This window comes from Chelonia mydas, chromosome 7 (assembly GCF_015237465.2).
Source record: "Chelonia mydas isolate rCheMyd1 chromosome 7, rCheMyd1.pri.v2, whole genome shotgun sequence".
Lineage (NCBI taxonomy): Eukaryota > Metazoa > Chordata > Testudines > Cheloniidae > Chelonia > Chelonia mydas.
The window spans coordinates 90,714,887-90,741,935 of NC_057853.1; the positions used below are offsets into that span (position 1 = coordinate 90,714,887).

At 43.6% G+C, this 27,049-nt stretch overlaps 1 long non-coding RNA gene across 1 annotated transcript; it reads left to right on the top strand.

Annotated features, from left to right (window-relative positions):
* The first annotated feature begins 210 nt into the window (after window positions 1–210).
* On the top strand, window positions 211–26,840 carry LOC122466763. Its single transcript, XR_006292547.1, has 3 exons — window positions 211–589; window positions 12,366–12,522; window positions 25,251–26,840. It is a non-coding gene; the product is annotated as an uncharacterized LOC122466763 (long non-coding RNA).
* The last annotated feature ends 209 nt before the right edge of the window (window positions 26,841–27,049 follow it).

A 27,049-nucleotide genomic window follows, 5' to 3' on the forward strand; every position in this document is an offset into this window, starting at 1 on the left:
AGAATACTCATCATTCCCCTAACTTGAAGGTGCATTATGTAAAGCATAGTTATGTTCTGGGTCCATAAGTTATATCAAAAAGCAGCTCCTGGGCAACGTGGGCAAGTGGGCCAGCCGCCTCAGCCTGGCTGTAAGGGCATTGAGCCACTGGCACCAGGAACGGAAGGGATCTTGTCCAATAGGAAGCGTTAAATTAACCGAGATGAAAATCACGTTTCCTGCCGTTTGGAATAAAACCGGCCCTTACAGGAGCGTGGGGCTGCAGTGTGCGTACCAGACCCAACGCCTTGGGGCTTGCCCTTGGGCGTACGAAGCAAACCATAGCTCCGTTGCCCTCCCAGCCTCAGCGTCCACCCAGGTGCGTTCAGGTCCGTTCTGTCACCACTGCTGCCTGCTTTGGGGGCGGGGCTTCAGCGGCAGGCGGGCTCGGCGCTGCAGAAGGCGGCTACCCGCGGCGTGGGTCAGAGGCTGCTGGGGGAGACCCGCCTGCACCGACCCAGCTCCCCAGCCAGCCCCCGGGCCCAGCCCGGCTGCCGCTTCCCCGTCTCCGGGCTCTGGAGCACTGCCAGCACTGAGCTCACCCGGAAAGGTGCGAGGGGGGGCCGGCTGGGGGGGGCGGTGCAGGGAGGCTCCCCGGGGTGTGGGGGCTAAGGCGTGGACGCTCCTGCTCTGTCCTGGGAAGGAGCCTGCTGCCCCTAGCTCGAAGGGGATCAGCGCCCCCCAGCCCTGGTGGCTTCATGCAGGGGGTCCTCGCTGCCCATTAACTGGGGCCCCGCGGGGGGCGAGCTGCCCTCTCAGCCCGTCCCTGTCCCGCGGGGTCTGTCACCGGCACCCAGCGGCCTCTGCAAGCCCAGGCCGGGGTCTGCTCAGTCAGTCCGCCTCCGACCCGGCTGCATGAGGCTCGGGGGGCTGCCGCGGACTTCTGGGAGGGGGGGGGAGGGCTTCTGTCCGGAGCGGCCTCCGCATTGCAGGTATGTGAGCGTGTTCAAAAAGAGCTCCTTTTGCAGCCTACTTCCAACAGATTCATCCTCCCTCAGAGCAGAGCGCGCCCCTGCGTAGCACCTGTGGAGCTGGAGTTAGCCGGCTCCTCCCCACCTCAGAACCAGGCTCCGTTCTTCGCTGGGGTAGCAGTTTTACAGCCCATGTGTAGGGTTCCCCTCTGCCTCTGCAGGCCAGGGTCCGGTTATCATTCCTGGCGGTGAACATCCATGGACCAAGAGAAGGAGAAAGCCGCCTCCCTCCCAGGAGCTAGAGTTGTCCGAATGTAACTTTAGCCAATCCACTCTTGCCCTCTCTTCTGGACGTTTCCAATTGTCAGAACCTTTCTTTTGTCATTATGTGGTACTTGACAAATGGAGGCATGGCACTGCTAACTCTGTGAGGAAACAGAGTAGCAGCCGTGTTAGTCTGTATCCGCAAAAAGAACAGGAGTACTTGTGGCATCTTAGAGACTAACACATTTATTTGGGCATAAGCTTTCGTGAGCTACAGCTCACTTCATCGGATGCTGTAGCTCACAAAAGCTTATGCTCAAATAAATTTGTTAGTCTCTAAGGTGCCACAAGTACTTCTGTTCTTTCTGTGAGGAAAGGAACTGAAAACATGCTGTTTTTCCTGATTTAATGGCTTCTGTTTTGAACAGCCCTATGGTTAATATTCCAAGACAGCAGATGTTGTGATGGCATGTTGAGAGAAATTATTAATAAATGAAGTAACATTCTGTATCTAACTCAATAAAACTTGTGTTCGTTCATATATAGACATAATGTAAATACCACTTGGTTGTGTTGATATAGTTTGAAATATATTTCAAAAATAAAGAAACTGACTAGTGCTCCAGCCTATTTAAGAAGCAAGTTATGCCATGAAGGAGAACAAGTTCATCTATTCTTATTTCAGCTTTCAGAGAAGGCGACTGACTATATCAAAAATATATTTAAAATGTCAAGTTTTTCCTCAATCTACAGATTAGAAATCCACTCTGGAAGACATTAAAAACACACAAAGTGATGGGCTCCTTTTAGAGAGTACCCCAGTACTGTAGTTAATGTGTGATGTGATTTGTCCTGTAAGCTTTTGGGGGAAGGGCCTATCTTTCATTCTGTATTGACACAACATTTACCACAATAGGGTCCTGATCAGTGACCCTAAGTGCTATTGAAATATAAATCAATCGTATTATAATCCACCCATAAAAAGGTGGCCATGTTTACTGTTCAAGAGTAACTTTAATATCATTTTATGCATCCTACATTACAAAAACCTTGAAACCAAAAATGATTACAGTTTAATATCCTTTTCCTTCACCAAAACCATAAGAAATAAATAGAAGGAAACAATTTTTATACTGCACTATTCTAGCAGTGTGAAATGGATGTCATGATCCTACAACCAGGCATGTGTGTAAATTAGAAGTTCCCGTGAATAAAGATATACATGTGTAAGTATTTGCAGGATCGAAGCCTTAGTACTGAAGTAACAGTATCTTGGAAACTTGGAAAACACAAATGTCCGTGATGTTAATGAGCTGTGTGTGTTTTACAGAATGCATTTATGCAAGAAAAACATATCAGCTAGAAAATTAAATAAATTTAATCTCAAAGGAATCCAAAGTTTTATAAATTTTACACATACACACTACCCTAGTTGCTACATTGCTGAATTGCAGCCATTGGTAGAAGTAGAACATGGTAGCTTATGACAGAAAAAGTATACTGAACCCAACTGCAACCTCAAGGGAAATTTTTTAAGGTAGTTATTGTGACATTCCCCTCGGGTGTTATCTGGACTGGTGATCTTCTAGGTCAGTCCAATCCTTGATTCTGGAAGCCAGACTTACCCTGCTTTGTTGTGAGAACCCCCACTCCTGGGTGGTTCACGCACAGCCTCTAGCACATAAACTGCTCTCTGGATTATGCAACCGAATGACACTAGCCAATATCTCCGGTCCCAGACACAACCCTAGGAACCTCCATCTTGCAGTGTCCAGTTATGGCCGCTGGACACTGCAAGCTTATATGAGTTTGTCAATTTAACAAAGAAATTGATATGTACCAGGCCTTTTATCCCAAGTGGAGCATCTGACACGCTTCAAACCAAACACGCTGCTTCAGGTTGAATAAATAAAGAGATTTATTAACTATAAAGATAGATTTTAAGTGATTATAAGTCAAAGCATAACAAGTCAGATTTAGTCAAATGAAATAAAAGCAAAACACATTCTAAGCTGATCTTAACACTTTCAATGCCCTTACAAACTTAGATGCTTCTCACCACAGGCTGGCTGGTTGCTCTTCAGCCAGGCTCTCCCCTTTGATCAGTGCTTCAGTCGCTTGGTGTGGTGATGTCTGTAGATGAAGGTGGAAGAGAGAAGAAAAGCATGGCAAATGTCTCTTCCTTTTATCATGTCCTTTCCTCCCTCTTGGCTTTGCCCTCACCCCCTTCAGAGTCAGGTGAGAATTACTGAGTCTCTCCAAGCAAGGTGGAGCAATTCCCCTGGTGTGGCCTCGTGCAGGTGAGTCATTGGATTGTAGCTCCCTTGCTGGACAATGGCTGTTGATGGGTTGTTCAACACCCTACCTGGGTGTTAGTTACTTTCCTTGCTGTTGCCTCAGGGGAGCTAATATCTGGCTGATTTCCACAACTTACAGCATGTTTTAGGGTATGTCTACACTTACGATTTAAAGCACAAAAAGTTCCTTTTTTGCGCTAAAACCACAGGAGCATCTACACTTGTTAATGACCTTTTGCGGTGAAACTCAGAAGTTTCACCGAAAAAGAAAACCACCCTCATGAGAGGCTCTTACCGCTGTTCTTTTCGTACTGCTGTGAAAGTGAAGACATGTTCCACCAGTGTAAACACCCTTTGGCCTCTGAAGGATATCCCAATGTTCTAAAAGCGACCACTCCGGCCAGCATCTCTGACGCACGGACGTCCGCCCCTCCCCCTGTAAGCCCCAGGAAGTTTGAAGCTCCCTTTCCCTTTGTTTGTAAATGTGGCGGGGAAAGCAGCCAGACAGCAGGAGGTTTTAAAAAAAATGCCACAGAAAAAACCAGGAAGTAATGCAGCTCCTGAGACATGAAGCAGGGCAGCACTGAGCAGGTACCCAGAATGCCTTTGGCTCACCCCTCCCTCCCCTTCCCACAGGATCTATCGAGAGATCTGCCCTGTGGGATAGCTGCCCCACAGCGCTGCTCTCATCAGCGATGGAAGCGCTGGTAGTGTAAACACTTTCTGATGCCTGAGGAATTGAGCGAGTACACAAACCAGCGCTTTACTTTTACCGGTTCCCTATCACCCGTGAAATTTAACAGTGCAAAAACTCTGTAAGTGTAGACATACCCTTAGTGACAACCATACTACACAATTCTCATAACTTCATATGCATTAATGATATGCACATATGGATAGAGAAATGACTTTCAGCAGATCGTAACCTTTCCCCTGATACCTTTCAAGGCATGCTTTATATGTAAGATCATGATTATATGAAAATGAGGAATATGGGGGTTACAGCATGCTCCCCCAAGGTATAGAATGTCACAGCTATATGTACAATAATCACCCATTATGGAATTTGACAAGATCTAATACCCATATTCTTGAGAAAAGCGCTAAAATATCTTTGATAAGTGGTAAAGAGCTCAGATTTTACATGTCCCCCGAAAGACTATTCTTTTTTATTTCTGTTTGTAGCTGCTGGCCAACTCCCATAGAAGCTGTGCAGCAAAATCCATAGCAAACAGATTCTTTGGAGCAAAGAGCCTTTAATTAGCATTTTACTCCATATTTCCTTTCTGTCTGCAAGCCTTAATAGAGTTAGTTGCTAACCTGGTGAAGCTACAGCAATAATCACAGCCCACAAAATTGGAAGCAAAACTATGTTCTTTTGAAGTTCTTCAGACCACTCACCTTAGAAAAGGTCATTGATGTGGTGGCAGTGACTACAGTACCCTTTTGGGGCCTATGTACTTAGTTTATCTTTTCTTCAGTCAATGAAGGAGACAAGCTAAAGCAAAACCTTGAGCCCAGGGAGAAATTAAATGTCCAGTATGCCTAGTTCCACTCATCTCCCATATAATTAGCATTTAGCACCCAGTATCAATCTTAGTACAGTGCTGGATGAAAGTGAGGGCAGTTTTTTTACATGGGAATCAATTGTGAAAGGTTTAAGAACATGTGAGTCAGTACCTCATGGCAGGAGGGAGGTGAGGGGAGCTAGAAACTCCAGTTTTAGAGATGCTCCTGAAGCAAAACCCTAGTTCTGAACACCCCAGAACTTCAGGGAGGTTCAGCTACGGATCTGAACTTTATGGCTTGTCTCTATCTCTTATAACAGGATGTTTGGACCTTTCCCAGATTAACCCTCTGCCCTGCAAAAAGGACCAGAGTTTCCTGCAGTGAGTGCAGGGTAGTAGGGCTGGACTGGATATGAGGAATTAATTAGTTTCCACATCTTTGTTATAAAAGAGATGTACTGTGAGGTGTTGGGGCTGAAGCTGGCAGTCAGGATCTCTGAAAAGCACTAGTGCTGAATGGGGAACTAGAAGACAGATATTTTATTCTTCTTTGAAATTTGGTTGTATTGAACCACACTTAAATACTTTTCTTTGGACTTGTCTGAAGTGAACTGTCTTATACCTTTATTTTGAATTTTGTCAGAGAGAAGTCCTATTGTTGTGTTTGTCCTTTGTGGGGGTGGCATTTTCTTAACAATAAAGCACATCTCAAAGATGTTTCAGCTACAAACAGATGTGTACAGAAAATGTTCCTGTTCCACCAGCCAGTTGCTTCCTTACAAAGGTTCAGATCTGATACCTAACCACCCCTCCCTCCACACACCTGGGCTTTGGGGAAGTTTGGCCTGGGATATGAACTGTTCAGCACAGACTCAGCTCTAATTAGTTCTAGTTCACTGACATGCTGGGTGACCTCAGGCATGTCATTTCACCTGTCTGTGCCACTGTTTCCTCTCTCACTCTTTACCTGTATAGTCTGTTTAGGTTGTGTGCTCTTTGGATGAAGGATTGTCTCTTACTATGTGTTTGTACAATGCCTAACACAATGGGGCTCTGAACCAGGTTGAGGCTTCTAGGTGCTACTGTAGTACAACTAATTAATAATAATGAGCACAAGGGTATGAAGGACTGCACTGAGGGGCAAAGGTTACCTGAGCCAAGGCAACTGTTCCTGTATAACTACATGTACCAATTCTAGCTCAAACCACACGTGCAACATTTCCACTAACGAGCGATGAATGAACGTTTGTCTGTTTCTTCATCTAGTTCTGGTGCTTTGAGAAGACAGGGTGTTACATCAGTTAAGACAATTATGCAATAAAGAACAGTCACAGTTGCCTGGTATGAAGGTAGGCCGAGTTATGATCCCTCTTCTATTATAACTTCCCGTCCTTCACCATAAAATAAAATTCAGAAAGTGGCCTTTACTGAACTCTCCCAATGACAGAGGCAATTAAGGTAGGAATGCAAAACAGATTTAAGGCTTCTTTCTGAAAATAGCTACTGAGAGCCAAAAGCTTGATTCACAAGGGGGACATTGAGTGTTGCAGCACCTAACTTTTCGCGTATGTCTACACTGGCAGAGTTACAGCACCGGCAGATACAGCGCCGCTCAGAGAGCTCTGAAGGGCAACTACTGTTGTGTGTTCACACTGTCAGCTGCCTGCACAATAGTGTGTTCACACTTGCGACACTTGAAGCGGTATTCAGAGTGATGCACTCTGGGCAGCTATCCTACAGAGTATCTCTTCCTCTTCTGCCGCTAAGAGTTGTGGGGGTCGTGGGGCATCGTGGGTCCTGTCCGAATGCCCCATGATGCATTGCTTCACATCCTAGCAATCCCTGTGCTTCCGTCCTCATTTGGCGCCATCTTTCAACAGCTTGTGTACTGTGCACTCTGCCTCTTCAGGCTGCAGGAATGGATCCTGAACCGCTGACCAGTGTGCTGCTCGCTCTAACACATCACAAGTGTCAGTGAAGTTATTCCTTAAACTACAAAGGCAAGAGGAGTGCGACAATGATCTTGCCACACGTAATAGCTATGACACAAGATTGCTTGTGGCATTCACGGAGGTGCTGACCACAATTGAACGCTGCTCTTGGGCTCGGGAAACAAGCGCTGAGTAGTGGGATTACATCGTCATGTAGGTCTGGGATGACAAGCAGTGGCTGCAGAACTTTCAGATGAGGAAAGCCATATCCGTGGGACTGTGTGATGAGCTTGCCCCAGCCCTGCGGTGCAAGGACATGAGAATGAGAGCTGCCTTGCCGCTGGAGAAGCGTCTGGAGACTGCACAGTGGAAGCTGGCTACTCCAGACTGCTACTGATCAGTTGCTAACCAGTTCAGAGTGGGAAAGTAGACCGTTGGACTCATGTTGACTGAAGTGTGTAGGAGCATTAATCGCATCCTGCTCCAAAAGACCCTGACTGTGGGCAACGTGCGTGAGATTTTGGATGGCTTTGCACAAATGGGCTTCCCTAACTGCAGAGGGGCGATAGATGGCACACATATTCCAATTCTGGCACCAGACCACCTAGCCACCGAGTACATTAATCGGAAGGAGTATTTCTCTATGGTTCTCCAAGCGCTTGTGGATCACCGTGGGCGTTTCACGGACATTAATGTAGGCTGCTCCGGAAAGGTGCATGACACATGCATCTTTTGGAACACTGGCCTGTTCAGGAAGCTGCAAGCAGGGACTTTCTTGCTGGACCAGAAGATCACTATAGGAGAAGTCGAAATGCCCATTGTGATCCTGGGAGACCCTGCCTACCCCTTAATGCTGTGGCTTATGAAGCCATACACGGGGCACCTTGACAGCAGCAAAGAGAGGTTCAACAACAGGCTAAGCAAGTGCAGAATGACTGTTGAGTGTGCTTTTGGCCGTTTAAAGGCCCACTGGCACTGCCTATATGGGAAACTGAACCTGGCTGATGACAATATTCCTATGCTTATGGCTGCATGCTATACGCTTCATAATATTTGTGAAGGGAAGGGTGAAAGCTTCACTCAGGGTTGGGCCACTGAGGCTCAGTGCCTGGAGGGTGAATTTGAACAGCCAGAGACCATAGCTATTAGACCATGGGGTGCAGCACGGGGCCAGGGTCAGGGGTCTTTTGAGGCAGCAATTTGAAGCTGAAAGCCACTAATATTTGTTGCTATGCTCAGGAGTGCAGTGCTTGTAAAGCTAGGAGGTGATCTGGATTGGTGCAGACGATGTACTATAAAGGTTTAAGATAATTGTTGCTTTGCAGGGCTCTGTTTGCTTTCAATTAATAGGATAAAGATTGCTTTCAAACCAACACAATTCTTTTATTAAAAAACAACAACCGGAAGAGAGAGACAAACAAAAAAAACACATCAGCACTGAGGAGGATGGGGGCAGGGAAGGTCCCAGGAGGAGGTGGGGTCCTGGGACAGTTAAGGATTTGTGTATGTCCAGGGATCATATCCAACCTTCTTCTTTGGAATACAGTGCAGCGGGTACTGTAGTTCAGAAGGGCTAAACTGCAGAGGAATGGGTGTTGAGTACAGTGGGTACTGGGAGTCCGCAGGGCTGGACTGTGACGGGGCAGGAGTGGAATACCATGGGTACAGACTGGAGCCAGGAGGTTGATAAGAGTGTGTTGACGGTGTCTGGGAGGGTGCATGGGAAAGAGTTTTGCGACAGTGGCTGCAGGGAAGGGTGAGCGTGAGGCTACTTGGTTTGCAGTGCTAGTATCGCCTGGAGCATGTCCACTTGGAGCTTCATAACGTTTAAAAGCCGCTCTGTGGCTTCATTCTGGCGTGCCACATTCTCCTTTCTGTCCCTCTTCTTGCTGTCTCGCCACTCCTTCAATTCCTGTTTGTCGGCCGCGGAGTGCATCATAACCTCATACAGAAAGTCCTCAGTTCTTTGTTGCCGCTTTCTAATTCTGTGCAGCCGTTCAGCTGGTGATAACAAAGAGGGAGGCTGTGCTCCCAAGGTCATCTCTGTGAAGTTTAAATACAACATTTTACAGAAGCAGTATTGTTTGCAACCCAGACAATACTGATTCAGTGCTTTAAAACACAGGCAGTACTCACACACCTGTCACTAACTGGCTGGCCCCAGGCAAGCACACATGAGCCACTAGACCCCAAAATGGTGAGTAGCTGCGGGGGCAGGGGAAATCAGTGTTCCCAAACCCTACTGTACACTGGGCACGTGGCTCTTGGGGAGAGCCAGCACTGTGGGGGGTGAGGCTGATAATCATTCGTGTCCCCACATGCACACCTGGAAAGATGCGCTGAGACCACTGCACACATCACTGAGCAAACAGGAAGGGGACTTTCAAAATTCCAAAGGAATTTATGGGGTGGGGATGACGGTTGGTCACCTGAGGGCAGGGCGGTAGAGTTCAAACCGATGACCAGAGAGGCAAGAACAGGCATTGTGGGACACCTCCCAGAGGCGAATTGCAGCGCTGTAATCGAACCGGGTATCTACACTGGCACCATGGCGCTGTACGCCCAGCGCAGAAAGCTGTACGTGGTTTTTTTTACAGTGCTGAAACTGCACGGTTTCTGCTCACTAAGTGGCTTGTCAGTGTGTACACCTCAGGAGTTACACCGCAGAAAGCTGCTTTACTGCTTGCCAGTGCCCTGCCACTCAGTGGAATTCACAACCCTGAGTTAGTTGTCAGTCTCCCTATGCATTCAATGCATGGGGAAAACTAGGTGGCTAAGAATGGGATCCACAGAAGCCAGCATGCTGACTGGGAAGCCACCTCAGTTAGTTATTAGTAAGGCTACGTTTTAGTCATGGGTATTTTCAATAAAAGTCATGGACAGGTCACAGGCCATAAACAAAAATTCATGGGCCCATGGCCAGTCCATAACTTTTACTAAAAATACCCGCCCTGACTAAAACTTGGGTGGGGGGCTGTGGCCTGGGACCCCTGCTGGTGCTGAGGAGGTGTGGGGGTTGGTGGGGCTGGCAGGGGCTTCCTACCCAGCTCCGCATCCCTGCAGCTTCTAGGGTGGGAGACAGGGGCCAGGGCATAGGCTCTGTTGCTCCCGACACCAGTGCCAGCTGCCACAGCTCCCATTGATCAGGAACTGCAGCCAATGGGAGCTGCGGGGGCGGGGCCTGCGGGCACAGGCAGCGCACAGCACAGAGACCCCCCCACCCCTCCACCACCTAGGAGCTGCAGAGGGGCCATGCCAGTGGGAGCCAGGGAGCCCCTAGCCCCAAGGTAAGCACCTCCCTGCACTCTCCAACCCCCTGCCCCTAGCCCTGAGCCCCCTCCCACACACCCAAACTGCTGCTGCTGGCCTCTAGCCCCTGAGCCAGCACCAGCCACTGCAGACGTCACGGAATCCGTGACAGACTTGCAGCCTTAGTTATGAGGAAGTTGGACACCTAACTCTGGGCTAGAGGAAGGCACCTAGCTCTGCTCAGGATTCTCAGTCATGAACCCTCCTGGAGCTAGGTGCCTAAGCTCGGTCATTCCTTTCTCATGAAAAATGGGGTGGGGGTTCCCTTTATACCCAGTAGCCCACTGGTTAAAGCACTCAACTGACAGAGGAGATCCAGATTCTAATTTCCACTCTGCCTGATTGGGAAGAGGGACTTGAACCCAGTTCTCCCTCTTCCCAGGTGAGAGTCCTGAGCACTGGGGTGGTGCTTGCTGAATCTCTCCTGTTGAAACTTCCATTTTGTATGAAATATTTACTTAGTTACTAGACCAGAGAGAGTGAGAATTACACTATAGCCCAGTGGCAAGAGCACTATCCTGGGAGAGAGGAGACTTGGGTTACAGTCCCTGCTCTAGTGACTAGTCAAGTAGTTCATACAAAGTGGAATTGCTTCAATAGAAGAGAGTGCCACCCCAGAATACCCAATAGCCCAGGGGTTTGGGCACTTACATGGAAGGGGAAGACCAGGGTTTATGTCCCTGCTCCGAATCAGGCAGAATGGGTATTTGAGCCTGAGTCTCCTAGCTAGTGCCCTAACCACTAGGCTATTGAAGATAAAGGGAGCATCTCTTCCTCCCCAGCTGTCTTTTGTGCAGGTTAGATGTGCTCAGAAGTTGGCTGCTGGGTTGGGCCCTCCAGCTGAGATAGGCATGGGACTGGCTAGTTTGTGAATTCTGCTGGGTGTTAGCTAGGTCTGAGGTAGGGTTCGAAACAGCTAGTGGGGTCAGGACTTAGGGAGCTGTGCCACAAGCAGAAATTTAAGTGCCTAAGGAACTTTACCAGTGGCAGAGTAGTTGCCTATTGGGTTAGGCAGCATCTGAGTGGTGATTTTGTGGCACCTAAAGGGTGGCCTTAGGCAGCTAAAGAGGCAGTTAGACTCCCTTGTGAATCTAGCCCCAATTACTCTATGTGAGATGAAGGAAAATTACATTGTCAGAGACACCTAGTGGGGAGGAATGAGGCTATGTATTATGCAATGTGGAGTCAAGAAAGAGCACACTGTTTTTACATAGGATGCAACCTCCTGCCACAGCTCTGGAGTGAACAGTAGAATTAAACTACGGATAGGCAAGACATTTCAAACCAGAGTCAAAACAAACCTCAGATCTTGCTTTACCGGTTGTTGTTTCAAATGTTTATAGCTTTAATTCACTTCTCTAGCTAACTGGTACTATCTGGTTTTGGACTAGAAGGAAATGGCACGGGAGAGATTATTATCATGACAGTGCCAACTTGACCAAAAGCAGGAAGTGAAATGAAGATAGCGTGAGAACCTCTTCTTGCATTATTTCCTGCATCAATGGCAGCCTACAATCTATGCAGCAGCACAGGGCCTAGTATTTCCAAAGGCTTTGCACTATATAACTTTCCAGCCAAAGCATTATTCTTCATTTGCAATCCTGTCTAAGGCCTGTCTATACTGAAAAAATGCTTCCTGTTATAAAAGGTTCTAACACAAGGTTAAATACTATGTATCCTTTACTGTCAACAAGGACAGTAATGTTTAAAAATATGTTAACCTCGACCAGCTAACACATTTTTAACACAATGCATGTCTCTAGTACGAATGAGCCCTAATTCAAGTATCAACCCACCACAGCAATGACTGAATACAGTAAACACCAACCCCCTCTCACTGTTGGCAGTTAGTTCTTCAGCTGCTGGTTTCCCAGTCCATGTAAGGGGATTTCTAGAGGACACAGAACTGCATGAATTTGGAAAGCAGTGGAAGGTGCATCAGGGCCTTGGTATGAGGGCATAGTCAGGAGAAAGGGCCAAAGAGTTGGTCTGAGTATGCAGAATCTTGGTCACTTTGTTAGAGGTGGTGATGGAATTAGAAGGGGCTACACAGCTACTTAGCATAATCCCTGGTTTTATTTAATTTCTTGTTGTCAATCATTTTAGGAAGTGCAGGCAGTGGGGAGGAAGTGCCTGACTGCAGACAGTAACATGATGCAGCTACAGCAGCAGGACTGTTTTTCTTCTGAAAGACAGCCCGGTAGCCTCGGAAGAATTCATCAGGAGAAGAAACTTTGTATGAGAAAAAGGAAAGGTGCCTCAGGTAATGTGGTGAGGAATGTCATAGACATGGCTATAACTAAAATACCTGTGTGAGTGAGTGGACGCTAGGCAATGCTCCTTACCATTAAGAAGTTGCCAAAGAGAAAAAATGTCATTTAGCATGAGCAGCAACTTGTGGTCTATAGTCTGCAGCCAAGAGAATGTGCCCCCAAATTACCCCCATACAAAGTATATGTATCCTTTTAGGGTACAGATCAGAGATTGCTCTTTCACATTTTAGTTCAGGTTCCATTGTACGTGTTTGTAATGGGGAAATACCATAGGTACAATTGCCACAAATACAAACAGACCACAAAAATGCCAGTACATTTTTAACTAAGGAGCTGAACTTTGGGGGCTTAACTGAACGTCCAGCTTTTGTATGCATCATTGATCATTAGAATTAAAAAAATTGATGTGGGTGGGGTGGTTACTGTGAGGGGTGCATTAAGGATGCCATAGCTATGGAGAGAAAGTACATTTCTACCTGACTAACAAGTTCTGGAAGTTTTGGATGTAGGAAGTCAGTGCCCTGCCGCTTATGTGTATCCCCAAGAAAATGCCAACTATGGGTCAAATTCTATCCTCATTTACACCCAAAACAAATCCACTGAGGTCAGTGAGATTGCACAGGACATAAATCACAGCAGGATATGACTCTATAGATATATAACCTGAATCTGACTTCACCCCAACATAAATCTAGAGTAGCTTCACTTAGGACAATGGAGTGACACACATGTAAGTGAGATTAGAATCAGGCTTCTAGTCCCTCTTATATCATATATATCATATATTATTAAATGTCATCATTTATGATTACCAGAGCTGGGCAAAGAGAAGATTTTTTTGTTTTCTGACCATTCTAAAAAATACATTGAAAAAAAATGATGGTCAGGCCAAATCAAAGCAAAAATCTCAAAAATATTTCAGCAAATCAAAAAGTCAGGGAGAAAAAATAATTATAGGTCAAACAAAATATTTTATTTTGATTTTGAACATTTTTGAACATTTTTGAAAATTAAATGAAAGTTCCAGACAAAAAAGTTTCTTTAGTGTTTCAAATTGAAATGTTCATTTCAAAAATCTCAGAACAAAATGTTTCAATTTTGAGGGGGGGGTAGAGAAGAGGGGAAGGTTTCAACCAATACAGTTCAGTGAAATCAACACAAATTCATGAAATGTTTCAGTATCACTGAATCTACATTTTTTTCTGTAAAAGGTTTTGTACAAAATTTTTTACCCAGCTCTCATTACATCCAAAGTAGGCAGCACATATAAAAAGAGTGTACATTTCCAGGCATTTCTAACTTGATTGATGTAACATGCACTACTCACTACAGGGTACACTACTCAAAATGAGGCTTTGAATGACTCCTCTGTATATTGATTGATCCATATGTCTTACACTATAAATCAGTGTTAGTTAAGTTTACCTAAAAATAAGCTGAAATGATAAGACTGTGGTATTTCCTCAGGCTTTTCTGAGGAACAAACTTTCTTTCCCCTTTGGAAGTGGCATCTCTTTTATAAAGTGGAATGTAAGCGACACAAAAGGGTATGTCCACATTGGAATTAGACACCCGCAGCTGGCCTATGACAGCTGACACGGGCTAAGGGGCTGTTTAATTGCGGTGTAGACTTTTGGGCTTTGGCTATAGCCTGAGCACTGGTCTGAGAGCTCGGGCTCCAGCCTGAGTCCAAACATCTATACCACAATTAAACAGCCCCTTCGCCTGAGTCAGCTGGCACAAGCCAGCCGTGGGTTTTTAATTGCAGTGTAGACATACCCAAAGAAGCAGTTTCCTTTGATCTTTGTGCCAAAGTCAGAGGAGATGTATTTTACACATTTTGGTCACACAAATGAAATCATTCTTGTGTCTGAATTTGGCTCATTAGGAAAATGACATTATAGTAAAATGTTTATGGCAATAAAAAAATAAAAATGAATGTTTTAGAACTGAATTGTGACTGACTGTTTTTAAAAAGAAAAGAAATAGATTATTCATTCTCCAGTCATGCCATTATGGACAGCAAAACAAGGATACCTCATTAATTCCAACTTTAACTGTGGGTTGACAGTTGGTGAGAGGCATTTGCATCAGAGTGGGTTTCCTGTTTTAGAGTGAGTGTATTTGAACATCTGCTTGGGTGGGTGGCTGCTTTAGGGAGTGAAAATGAACTTTATTAATTAATTGAGCATTTGCCTTTATAGAGCATCTGAAGGGGTGGATTCCATTTCCTGCTCAAAATACTGTTGGTTAAATTGAGTGCATTTGGAGCATGATTCAGTGGGAAACTGGAAAACAAAGCCCACTACTTACCTCAAACAGGGAAAGAATGCTGTTGCTCCAAAAAAGCATGGGAAAAGTTGCGTTGGGATATCTGGTATTTCAGAGTAGCATTATCAGAAGATACTTGCTAGCTTTCATAGTGATGGGCACCACAGAAATATTTAAAATGAATGTAAATTCTGCTTTTAGAAGGGAATGGCTCATATGGAACTTGAGGCATCTATCTAACCACAACATATGTAAACACACTTCCTTCAGAAGAGAGGGCAAAAAAGGCTAGATACAACGATTCTGACTTAGGAGAACGTGATGGTATGTTTAAAACACAGACAGTGAAGGACAGCAAAAAGAAAGCTGGATTTCCATTTTATGAACTTGTGTGTAAATCCACATCAGAATACTACAAAACACTGGCATGGGAAAGCCTAGGGCTGAAGGAAAGCTGTGTCATATTTTGGTCCCTTTCCTTATGTGGACAGGTGGGTAGGAGGGAGGTGTATGAAGAAAAGTGAGGTGTGGAGTTTACTGCTTGCTTTTAAAATTCATACATTAGTTTATGGACCCTAACTCTGGAACAAAACAATTCTGTGTCAATGCAACAGAGGCCCTTCCCCCACTGAATCAAATCGAAACAATTTAGGACCAGACAGTGCTTTTTAGGCCCAAGCTTGGGCAAGTGACACTATGGAGCCACGCTCCCCATGTGGAAACACTAGGCGGCATTGTGCTTCACGATTCCCCATCATGCAGGGCTCATGAGGTTTAAATAGTAAATGCTTGTGAAGTACTCTGAGGTCCTCAGATGAAATGCAAAGTATATATAAATGCAAAGTATTATTCCTCTTTTTATTTTTAAACAGAAACCCTAGTTGTTGTGCTTCCAAGCAGCATTTCTGAATATGTTGAGTATTTTTTTCTCTCTGACTTATTTAGCATTTGTTAGCTTATTCTAGCTTCTGCAAAAAGATATAAAAGGCAAACAAAGCCATCTCTGCATTGCTGATGCCACGAAGAATAATTTAACAGCACCAGAGAATGCATTTCTACCCAGCACGTTGGTAGCCATCACTCATCTTATTCTCTTGCCAGCTGGATGGTTACCACTTTGTCTTAAGCTACACTCCTCTCTGTGCCATTGTGAAGGGGTACAGTCAGTAGTTAAGATTCAGGATCCAGAATGTCACAGACCTTTTACATCACTGGCATATTATGGCCTGATATTAGCATCTCATTGTCTCACCACTCTCATCAGAAAAGCATGCATTGTGTAAATGCCAGCTAAAAACTCTGGCACCTTTCATGCACTGAGCAGTGTTTCCTATCCTTTTTTAAAAAGATCTGTTATGTTTATAAAATGTTATTGACATATAATATTTCAAGGATACTATTTGTTCATTTCTAAAGACTGTCATTTTAATATTATCTTTAATTGGTTTCTCTGCATTTTTGTAATAAAGTTAAAGATGTACCAATAAATGGGGGACTGAAAGGTTTGCAAACTTAGAAAAAACAGATATTTTCCATTATTTTTCAGATCAACAAAACATAGTTGAACAAACAGTGTTTTTATTCATTAGTGAATTGTCAAATAGACCCCCACAAAAAAAAATTATGTGAAGCTTTCTGCTCTTTAGATGAAACATGAGTCCTGGTCAGATAGGGGTGTTTACCCCACTTTCCAGATGAAATACCATTTGGATTATTACATTCTGTCTATCTAAAGTTTTCCCTGTCTCTTTAATTGGCTATGTTCTAATTGGATATGTTGTCTTGTGAGTCTGGGTAAGAGAAGCATGCTTTGAAGATAATTCTGCCCCTCCTGCCAAACTAGGGATCAAGATACCAAAGAAGCTCCTGTAGAGAGGTGTCTATGAAGTCTAATGAGCAGACTGCAGAATCTGGTCTGCCACCCTGTTAATCATCTGTCCCAGCCAGTTCCATGGATTTCAGCTCCGTGCTGCTTGTAAAAATGGAGAGGATTGTGGAGTGTTAACAGTTTACACAAAATATATATCTGCTGCTATCAAATGTGTTAAAATGCTCTGGTTAGAATAAATGTTCAGAGACTCCAGAAATCTTGCACTAGTATTACGACCTGTGTATCACCTTTAAATATACTCTGTCTTCTCCAGTTACCAACTAGAACTTGTTTTTCAGGAGTTAGGGAAGAGGTGATGGTATTCTGCTTAAGGAATCATTCTCAGCTATTCCTTTGATCTCTCTCTCCTGGCACTGCACGATGTCATTATATTTGGTTTAGAGGCACTAGGGCAAATTCTGGTCTGTGACACCAGCATAAAACTGGACTAACTCCATTTAGAGGAGTTACTCCAGATTTACATTGGTGTGAATGAAAACAGAATTAGGCCTCCTGAGCAGGCCAAAATCATGTCTGAGATAGAATAAAACCCCAAATATTTTAAAAAATAGGTTTTTCTGTGTCTTTGCCCTTCTACACGAACTAGATTTTGTTTGCTAACATGGTTGGAAAAGTAGTGTGGGCGGAGGTGGGGCATGAGAGAGATGGGAGAAGGTCTCCTTCAAAAAGTTCCTACAAGCTATCAGTTCTGATGACAGTCGAGGGTAAAAAATTCTAAAAAATGGTGTTTCAGAATTGTAGTGAATAGTACAGTGTTTTTGCTGGCTGTGTTCTTCACTTTGGTAGTAGAGAGAGAGAAGAAGGCAGAAAGCTTTCAGCAGTGGTTTGATTGAATAACGTACCAAACAGACATACCTGATGGTTGGATTACTTTAGGCACATGCCTCCTATATTTGTTCGACAAACACTTTTAGAAGTATACATACAGTCAAATAGTACAGTCTGATGCCCAGAGATACCATAGTCCACAAGTGGAAGAATATTAATGGTAAACTTTTATTACTACAAATGAAGAGGCACTTGCCTACTTAAATTTTAAAAATATGAAAGGTGGGAATAGCTAGTTGAATTGTGATATATCACATGAGCTGCATACCTGTGTTGAACATCATGACCTAAAAGACCTAGTCTGCTCATCTTTAGACTTAACCAGGATGTCTGCTATACTCTAGTACAAAAGTACTATACTGGTACTGTCTAGACAGGCATGCAGAGATATGGATTCATTTCACTTCCGTTCCAGTCTGAGGCCAAAGACTTGCTGCTTTACCACAAAGTGCAAAAGAGCGTTTTTAAATTAAATTATTTTTGTTAATAGAACTGGAGTACATCTCTGTTCATGTAGACACATTCTATGTAGCCATCAACAGCTCCACAAAGTTGCTCTCCTAGTATATTAGGTATTTCTAATGTGCATAGATACTAGGCACTTAACAATTACCTAGTACACTAGAACCAAATTTAAATAATTGTAGTAATAATAATAAGAATTATTCCTATCTTAAAAGTAGATTAGAAACAATTGCCATCCCATTAGTTCCTATGTCATATATTCATAGCTTCTCTTAGGTATAGAGATAACTCTAGAGTTCAGTGACACTACTGGGAGTGAGATTACTTAATGTATTTCTTATTATCGGGGTTCTCTTTAAACAGAGGTGAGAGATCTCTACGTTACAGGTTTGAATTCAATGGGAATTGTAGATGTCTACTCTAAACTAATCTTGATGGATCCTTGAAACAGCAAAATAAGAGAACATAATCTAATTACTCTGTTTAATCAACTGCAGTGTTTAGGTGACTGTCACTCTGAAATATGAAATACTGAATTTTTTATTGGGTGCCAAACAGAGAAATAGGGTTGTGATTCTTCGCACACTGTGCTTTATAACTGCAGTACAATGGTACCTATTTTTAATATTTTTTTTAAAAAAACCTTAGTTTAAATTAATTGAAATGTGGTAGGACATAACAGATTTGATGTTTACAGTGAGTTATCTTTTGGTAAATTTCATATTTTCCCACAGAATTGAGCAAAATTAAAGAAAAATGTATACTTGCAAATTAAACCAAGTGGCATAGTCTACAATACTCTGTTACATCATCGCTGCTTTTGCTTTTGACTTTCTCCACATAGGACCGCATGGCTTAAAGAACTGGTAATGAGCTACAGACTAGATTGCAACCTCTAGGCCACTTGTATGAATGCCTAGGTTAGTAGAAAATGGACAAAGTCATTACCACCTGACATCTGGTAGGTGGCTTACAAAAAAGAGAAGGAGGGCTCTAGATGACCTGCCTTAGTTCTATATGTACTCATTATTAAAGGCACTTCTAAAAGCATCCTTCAAACTTCTGCCTTTTGTTGCTGTTTTGTGGGACCAACAGGAATGTCTTTGTATAGGCTGGGACATTGCCTCATGTGGATCCTGCATTTGGCAGTTTGTCCATCAAATTTTCAGCTCTGAATGGGGCAAAGATTTGGGACGAAGGCACGGTTATTCTACTGTGAATATTTTCATTCTGTGTGTGAGGTGCCCCACTGTGGAATTTCCAGTTGTCTAAAAGTGAATCGTGCCCCAAATTTAGGAACTCATAACAATGGACAAACTAACAGCCTACGGGGGGGGGGGGGGGTAGGAATGCAAGCTGGATATAAACACATGGTTTTCTTTTTTTGTTCACAGATCACAGTTTAAGAACCATGTTATTTCTGTGCTATTTGATTAACAGTCTTTTGATTGTATTTTGATGCTCTTGAATTCACCTGACAGATCCATATCACATGCTATTCCACTTTCAGGGTAAATTGTTTCCAACTGTTATCTCTCTCTCTCTTGCATATACATACCTGAAAAATTAACTTTTTTAAAAATAGCAAAGCCTTTGTGCTGTTTAATAGAGTTACATGCCCCAAGTCATGTAGGTGCGGTGTAAGCAAAAGCTGATCTCCAAAAGTGGCTTTGCAGTACCTGACTACCCAACCACCCCTTAATGAAAACTGTTAAGCAAATGTGAGTACGTTATTGAATGAATTTTGGTGTAAATGGGGAAAAAAGCCCCAAACTGTACTATGTTATGTATTGCTCACAGAAAGGAATGATAAGAAATGCTCACTATGTCCACAAATCAAGACAGACTTTTAAAGGAAGAGTCAACTTTTGCAGTCTGTGCTTAAGCAAAACTCCCATTAATTTGAAACGGATTCCTGCTCCTGTAAGTGTTATAGAATGTGGCAGCAAAAAATAAGAGCCTTTGCAAAACTTTGGTAGTTTAGGGGTGATATTCCTGTTTATTTACTACCTTTTTTTCTAAACTATTTTTCTGCCTGAACTGCAAGAGCTCTCCCTCACAACACAGCCCACAGAGCCTACTTTAGAAACAACCCATTAACACTGTCCCTAAGATATTGTATTGACTGTTTTCAACTGCTTATCTTCACGTCATTGCTGAGATCTGTCTCTCACCTCAAAATGTATTAAAATAGCTGCAGTGACCGTTATAAATAGATCAAGAAACAAAGAGCTCTTCTAAAATAAGGTTTCAGAGTAACAGCCGTGTTAGTCTGTATTTGCAAAAAGAACAGGAGTACTTGTGACACCTTAGAGACTAACCAATTTATCTGAGCATAAGCTTTCGTGAGCTACAGCTCACTTCATCGGATTTCCACAGTATGCATCCAATGAAGTGAGCTGTAGCTCACGAAAGCTTATGCTCAAATAAATTGGTTAGTCTCTAAGGTGCCACAAGTACTCCTTTTCTTTTTTCTAAAATAAGGGAGCATCATGAATTATTGCAGAGCTCATTTATCTCCTTCCAGCAGCATCAACAGGTAATTCAGCTGCCCCTGTGCTCAGCAGTTGGCAGGAGCACTGCTGTCAGGACTAGAGCTGAGCAGGAATTTTTCAATTCAATACTTTTTTGTCAAAACCAAAGACTTTTGCTGGAATCTACCAGTTTTGACAAAATTTTCATTAGAAAAGGGTTCTCAGGTGCAGGATGAAATTTCTGCTCAAAAAATAGCCCCACGTACTCTGTAATAACCATAGCCTATTTATCAGCCTGTTCTGAATTGGGTATAGCAGGGACTCGAACCTAGGGCTCCCACATCCGAGAGGAGTCCCATAGTTGCTGGATTATTGGCTATTCTGGGAGGAAGGGCTCTTTTTCCTTTTTCATGAAAATTTCAGAAGGTTTCAGTTTCATATAGATGTGGAACAGGAAAATGTTTGAAATCTTGAAAAGTTTTGCGGGACAGGAAAGCCATTTGCTGCTCTGCTCTGTACTGGTGCCGCCTGTTCACTTAGTACTTCCAAAGCAGAGGTTTTCAAAATGTGAGGCTCGGAGGAACATTCCAGGGGGCCAGCTCCAGGCGGCGGGGCTTGGGGAGGGAATGCCACCTCCGCTCCCTGACTCACCTCAGTGGGTCACCCAGCCTGTCTGGGTTGGGGGGAGTGCAATCAAAAATTGTATCTCAAAGGGGTGGGGCTCAGTTCCAAACTTTTTGGGAGCAACTCTCTGAGATGAGTTGGGATAGAGGTGGTGCTCTGTCTCCGAGCCCCGCCGTGTGGGGCTGGCCCGAGCTGCCTGCTGTCGCTGCTTGCCCCCCTGAACGTTCCTCTGTGCCCCCCAATGGGGCATGCCCCACAGTTTGGAAACCTCTAGAAGCTGTTGCTAAATAGAAGGCAGAAATCTTGGGGGTGCATTTGACCCTGTGTGCCCCCCACATGTTGCCTCTGGCTAGCTCAGATGGGGATACGTGGTAGACTACATTATTTGGAAAGGGGTACGCAGCCTAAAAAGTTTGTAAACCACTATTCTAAAGAATTCAGCCATGTCATATTATCATTGAAACAGAGGAAACACTTCACAGTTCAAACTAAGACACAGAGTAAATTTATTACCTAGGAAAAAAGACATAAAACACATGCTATTACTTTACATTCCCTGTGGAGCAAATTGATTACTACACAAACATAATGGCTGGTCTTTTTCACTGCTCTTTCACACTCGAGGAATGCAAGAGGGTAAGCCAGGACATTAAGTGGCTTCTCTTGTAACATGAAACTCAGATATAGCATGCATATGAGCAAAGCACTTGCGTATGGCTCATCACAAATAACCCTGCAATGATGATCATACTTCGTTACTGACGGAAAGATGATACGGCTAATCAGTCACACTGAAACAGCTCTCCTAATGGCTTGCATTATTTCATACTTAAGGCATCCAGACTATGTTGCAAGCAAACAGCTCTGCCTTATTAGGATGAGACAGAGTTCCTTTCACAGAGACTACATTTTCCTGTGTTGCAGGAGAGACTGATGGATAGTTAGCACACTAAACCAAATCTCACTTTTTTTCTACCAAACTGGTTATACAGTTACAGTATAAACTGTAATCTGCTTCCAGTAAAAGATAGGCTGCCATTTCTTTAGGTATAATTGTTTTCCTTCCATCTCAACTCCTGTTCACTGCCATCTATGGATGAATAGCTACACTGTTGACATTATTTAGGTCTGCCTGAGCCTCTTCTTGCCTAGAGAGAGGTTCCGCTTGAGTCTTTTCTTCACTATCTGTTCTGCCATAAGAAGAACAAACTCATTATCAGTGGGGTCTTCTCAAGCGACTTCAGTACTATTGCTATGCTACTTGGAACAGGCAATCTTGTGACATGATAGATATTCTGTATGCATGAACCTCAACTCTGCAAGTAATCAGGAGTACAGTATTACATATAGCATGTATCAGCGTTTTTTAAAGTTCAGGTCGCGACCCAGTACTGGGTCACTCTAGTCAGCACCGCCAACCAGGACATTAAAAGTCCCATTGGCAGTGCTGCCCAGCTAAGGCAGGCTAGGGCCTTCCTGTTCCAACACTGCACTGCGCCCCAGAAGCCGGCAGCAGCGGGTCCGCCTTCTCGGCAGGGGGTGCCACAGGGCTCCATGTGCTGCCCCTGCCTCGAGCACCCGCTCCGTACTCCCTGGCGGTGCCGGGGAGCGGTGCCTGTGGGCAAGAGTCGCGTGAAGCCGCTTGTGTGCATCCGCCTAGAAGCCGGCCCTGGTGCTGGCTGCTTCCAGGGTGCAGTGCAGTCTGCAATCCGGGATGCAGAGACAGGGAAGCCTGTCTCTGCACCCCAGCTGCGCTGCTGACCGGGAGCCGTCGGAGGTAAGTCCGCACCCCAACCCAGTGACTCAATCCCCAGCCCTGAGCCCCCCCCCCCTAAACCTGGAACCCCTTCCTGTATCCCAAACCCGTCATCCCCAGCCCCACCCCAGAGCCTGCACCCCATGGAGCCCTGACCCCCTCCTGCACCCCAACCCTCTGCCCTAGTCCAGAGCCCCCTCCCACATCCTGAACCCCTAACTCCTGGCCCCACCCCACAGCCTTCACCCCTGCACCCCAACCCTCTGCCCCAGCCCTGAGCCCCTCCCACACCCCAAACCCCACATCCTGAGCTCTGTTGAGTCAGGGCATGAACAGTTTTCTTCAACTGGGACCCCAGAAAAAAAGTTCGAAAACCACAGGCCTAGATGTTATTTGTGTATATGGAATGTATTTGCATTTCAGTTTTGATGTTAAGCATGTGTCTATTTTTTTTGGCAGCTATGAATCTTGGACTTAAAAAAGCCTTAAATGATACAAATTCCAGGCTCCCAATTTACCAGATCAATCTAAAAAAGGTACTAACACCAAAACAGTTCACAAAAATGAGTTGTGATCTGCTTGAGAATTGTAGGGTTTTTCCAGCAGATCCACAAATCTACTTTTGTTATTACCAGTACCATAGCGGAGGGCTTCCATAAACAGGGCTTCCATATCAGGAGAGAGATCCAGATCCACTATGGAAGTTATGGTCTTAGTCTCCAACTACGGATTGTCTAACACGTAGATCAGAAATTTAATGTCAGTAAGAGCTAATGGTGGATCTCTTAACTATCTGTGGATCTGTGCAACACGAAAATTCACGCTGGTATTGAAATCAATGGAGTCACACTATGGATTATTTCAGTATAGAGCAAGCTGTTCAGATGATGTTAAATGTCATACCTCCACTGAAATCAGTCTGAGAGACTTCCCAGAGCAGCCAATAGCCCAGTGGTTAGGGCACTCAGGGCTTGTCTACATTACCGGCTGGATCGATGGGCAGCAATCGATCCAGCGGGGGTTGATTTATCGCGTCTAGTCTAGACGCGGTAAATCGACCGCTGAGTGCTCTCCCGTCGACTCCAGTACTCCACCAGGGCGAGAGGTGCAGGCGGAGTCGACGGAAGAGCGTCAGCCATCTACTTACTGCAGTGAAGACACCATGGTGAGTAGATCTAAGTACATCAACTTCAGCTACATTATTATGTAGCAGAAGTTGCATAACTTAGATTGATTCCCCCAGTGTAGATCAGGTTCAGTATATAAGACACGCAGTTTCAAGTCCCCACTCTGCTTGATTTGGAGTGGGGACTTGAACCTGGGACTCCCATATCCCAGGTGGGTCTCTACTCTGGAGTGTGTTTTACAAAACTTTTTGAAAGGTCTAGTTTTAACCTCCTTTTTTGGGGAGGGGTGCAGGAGACACAGAGGGTGGAATTCTTGTTTTCCAGCCAGCCCTATTTAGATCACAAGTTTGAAGAGTTGTTGACCATGACTTTGTGGTCAACATCAATAGGAACAAGTCATAGAGAGTACAGTGTCAGCTGGACTGAGACCCATTCATTTCACATAGGCTACCAAACAGCTGTCAAATATCAACTTCCAACTACTTCTGAAATGAGCTAGAATTGAAACAATGCCCTAAATTGCTGATATTTTGCTCTAAAATACAAACAAAATGACAGTGCTGAAAAGATAAGTATCATTAGATAAATTCTTCAGTCATTCTAATCACCATTTCCTATCACCTCAAAAACTAAACATTTCTTAAAATTATAATTGTATTCATTTATTAAAGACAAATAAGTCAGTGATAGAATAAAGGTGAAATATTTTTGAAGCCTCCACTGAATACAAAAAAATCTGCAACCTCTTTTGCAGTCACTGTGTGAGTTGCCTCTTTTGCCGCCTCTTGGGATTCATCTTGGTGCTACAGCACTTAGCTTCTTTTCTGAACCCTTTTTGTGGGGACTCATTTGGCAGATTGCCAGAGCAAAAGAATGCCTTCCCAGACTCATAATCATAGGAGATGTTCTGTTGCTATGACCTTTTCACAGTTATTTTTTTATCTATACTTTGTTACTTTACAGCTTTTGTTCTCTTAACTTTTCCCAGGGACATTCCACAGTAGGCTTTCACCAAAGTTAAAGAGAATTTGAAGTTACACCCATAACTTCCTTAAATGGATTCCAAAGAGAATGCATAATCTGTTAATTTTTGGCTCACTCTAACATACTGTATCTTTGTGAGCTTCAATATTTTTTATATTAGCCACCAAACAAATGAATAGTGTATAAGATCCCTGCATTGCATTTACTATTTAGTTGTTAAGCATACTCGAAAGCACAAAGTCTGCCAACTGACTGTGATCCCATTTTATATGAAGGATGTGCTTTTATTTAATAACAGGTAAAAGAAAACCTCAAGCAGATAGTTCATGGGATTGTTCTACTAAAGTCTTAAGCCCTGATCCTGCAACATGACCATAAGGATGGACCCCTGCACTCACGGTGAGCCCCCCGACTTCAGTGGGACTCTGTATGGTGCCAGGGGGGTTGTGTGGCTCATTCTCTTTGCAGGATTGGAGGCTTCAAGAAGAAAGAGTTGTGTATATCATGACAAATATGGGGAGTAATACAAAGAGTAAAAGAGGAAAAAAGTGATGTTGAATTAAGGCAATATGGAGTTTCTTTACTTGTTTAAAACTTTGCCAACTACCAAATGCTTATTTCTGCACTGTAGTGTTTAGACTAACAGTTACATCAGTAAAAAAAAATAAAGGTATAAATTCAGCTATTTGCTTCTACTTCCAGTTAAGTTTGGTACACAAAACAAAGCTTCATACATTGTTACCATGTTGTGTGCAGAATGGATGAAATATGCTTAAAAACAAACTGATGCTTCATACAAACTTTGAATTCCTTTCCATTTAGAGACCTAACCGTTACTTATTTCTTGTATTTTTCTTCCCTCATTTTTTAATTGTTAGAGACACTTACATAAAAACAGGAGTTTTGTTATGAGTTCATCAGTAATAATCCTCTGGATGCTTTCATAAATTTGTTGGGGGCAAAACTGGCTTCCATTGTAAAGCCAGTTACAGTGAAAAATTGGTTTAGTCTGAAAATGCCAGGGTTCCTATGAAGCTGAAAGAGAATATTTTTTTCAAATTTGAAGAAAACTAATCAAACTGTTGCTGGGTTACAAATCGTTTACAAAAATTACCCTGAAAAGAAAGTTTGCCTCTTGTCTAACAATTGCCTTCCTCTCACTCACAAATGGCCTCTTCATGCTTTCCATGTAATTACATTTTCCTTAAACTCATGCACCACTTTGTCTGAAGAAAGTAGTTTGTAAGTAAACAAAATCTTTTTTTTTTTTTTTTTTTTGCTGTGGATAGTGTTAGGTCCACTTCTGCTCCCATTGATTTTAATAAGTTGTGGGTTTGATTCTAATCCCATTAGTACCTATGAGAATTTTTTGCCCTTGATTTCAGTGGGAAGCAGAGTTGGGCATGATACGCATGCGTGTGTGTATGACTATGTTGCAGTTTAGAGAGAACATAAAGGCGTTATTCTATTAGACAGCTAACAGAGTTCTCCCTTTAGTTTGAGGCCTGTACTTCTGGCGCTAAAGGGCCAGTGTTCCAGTCTTGGCTCTGCAGAGGTGTAATTTATTATGGGGCTCAATCATTTTGATATATTTATTTTACACTTTCTACCAACCTTGGGTAGAAGGCAGGCTGAGTTGCGCACAGTGGTAAACATATGACTGGCTTAATTAGAACTTATATAGAACTCTCGCACTTTGCCAGATATGCTTGAATGAGCCAAGCATCTTAGCTACCTTTATCATCTTGGATAGTACTACTCATTCTTTCAATTTAATAATCAGGTGATCTCTCCATCCCACGTACCTAATTTAATAATTAGGTGATCTGTCCATCCTACTTATTTAATATTTTAAATAAATTGTGTCTTCATTTACCATCACACCATTAAAAAAAACCTGTGAAATTCTCAAATACACGAACAAAGAAAAACAACAACAACCCTGCCCTGGATAAGGTGGCTAAATAGTATGAATGTCATTTCAGCATTTATAAAACTCAAGCACTTAAAAGCATTTTAATGAATTGTTAAGGACACCATGAATTCTACATAGGGTGACCAGACAGCAAGTGTGAAAAATCAGGACGGGGGTGGAGG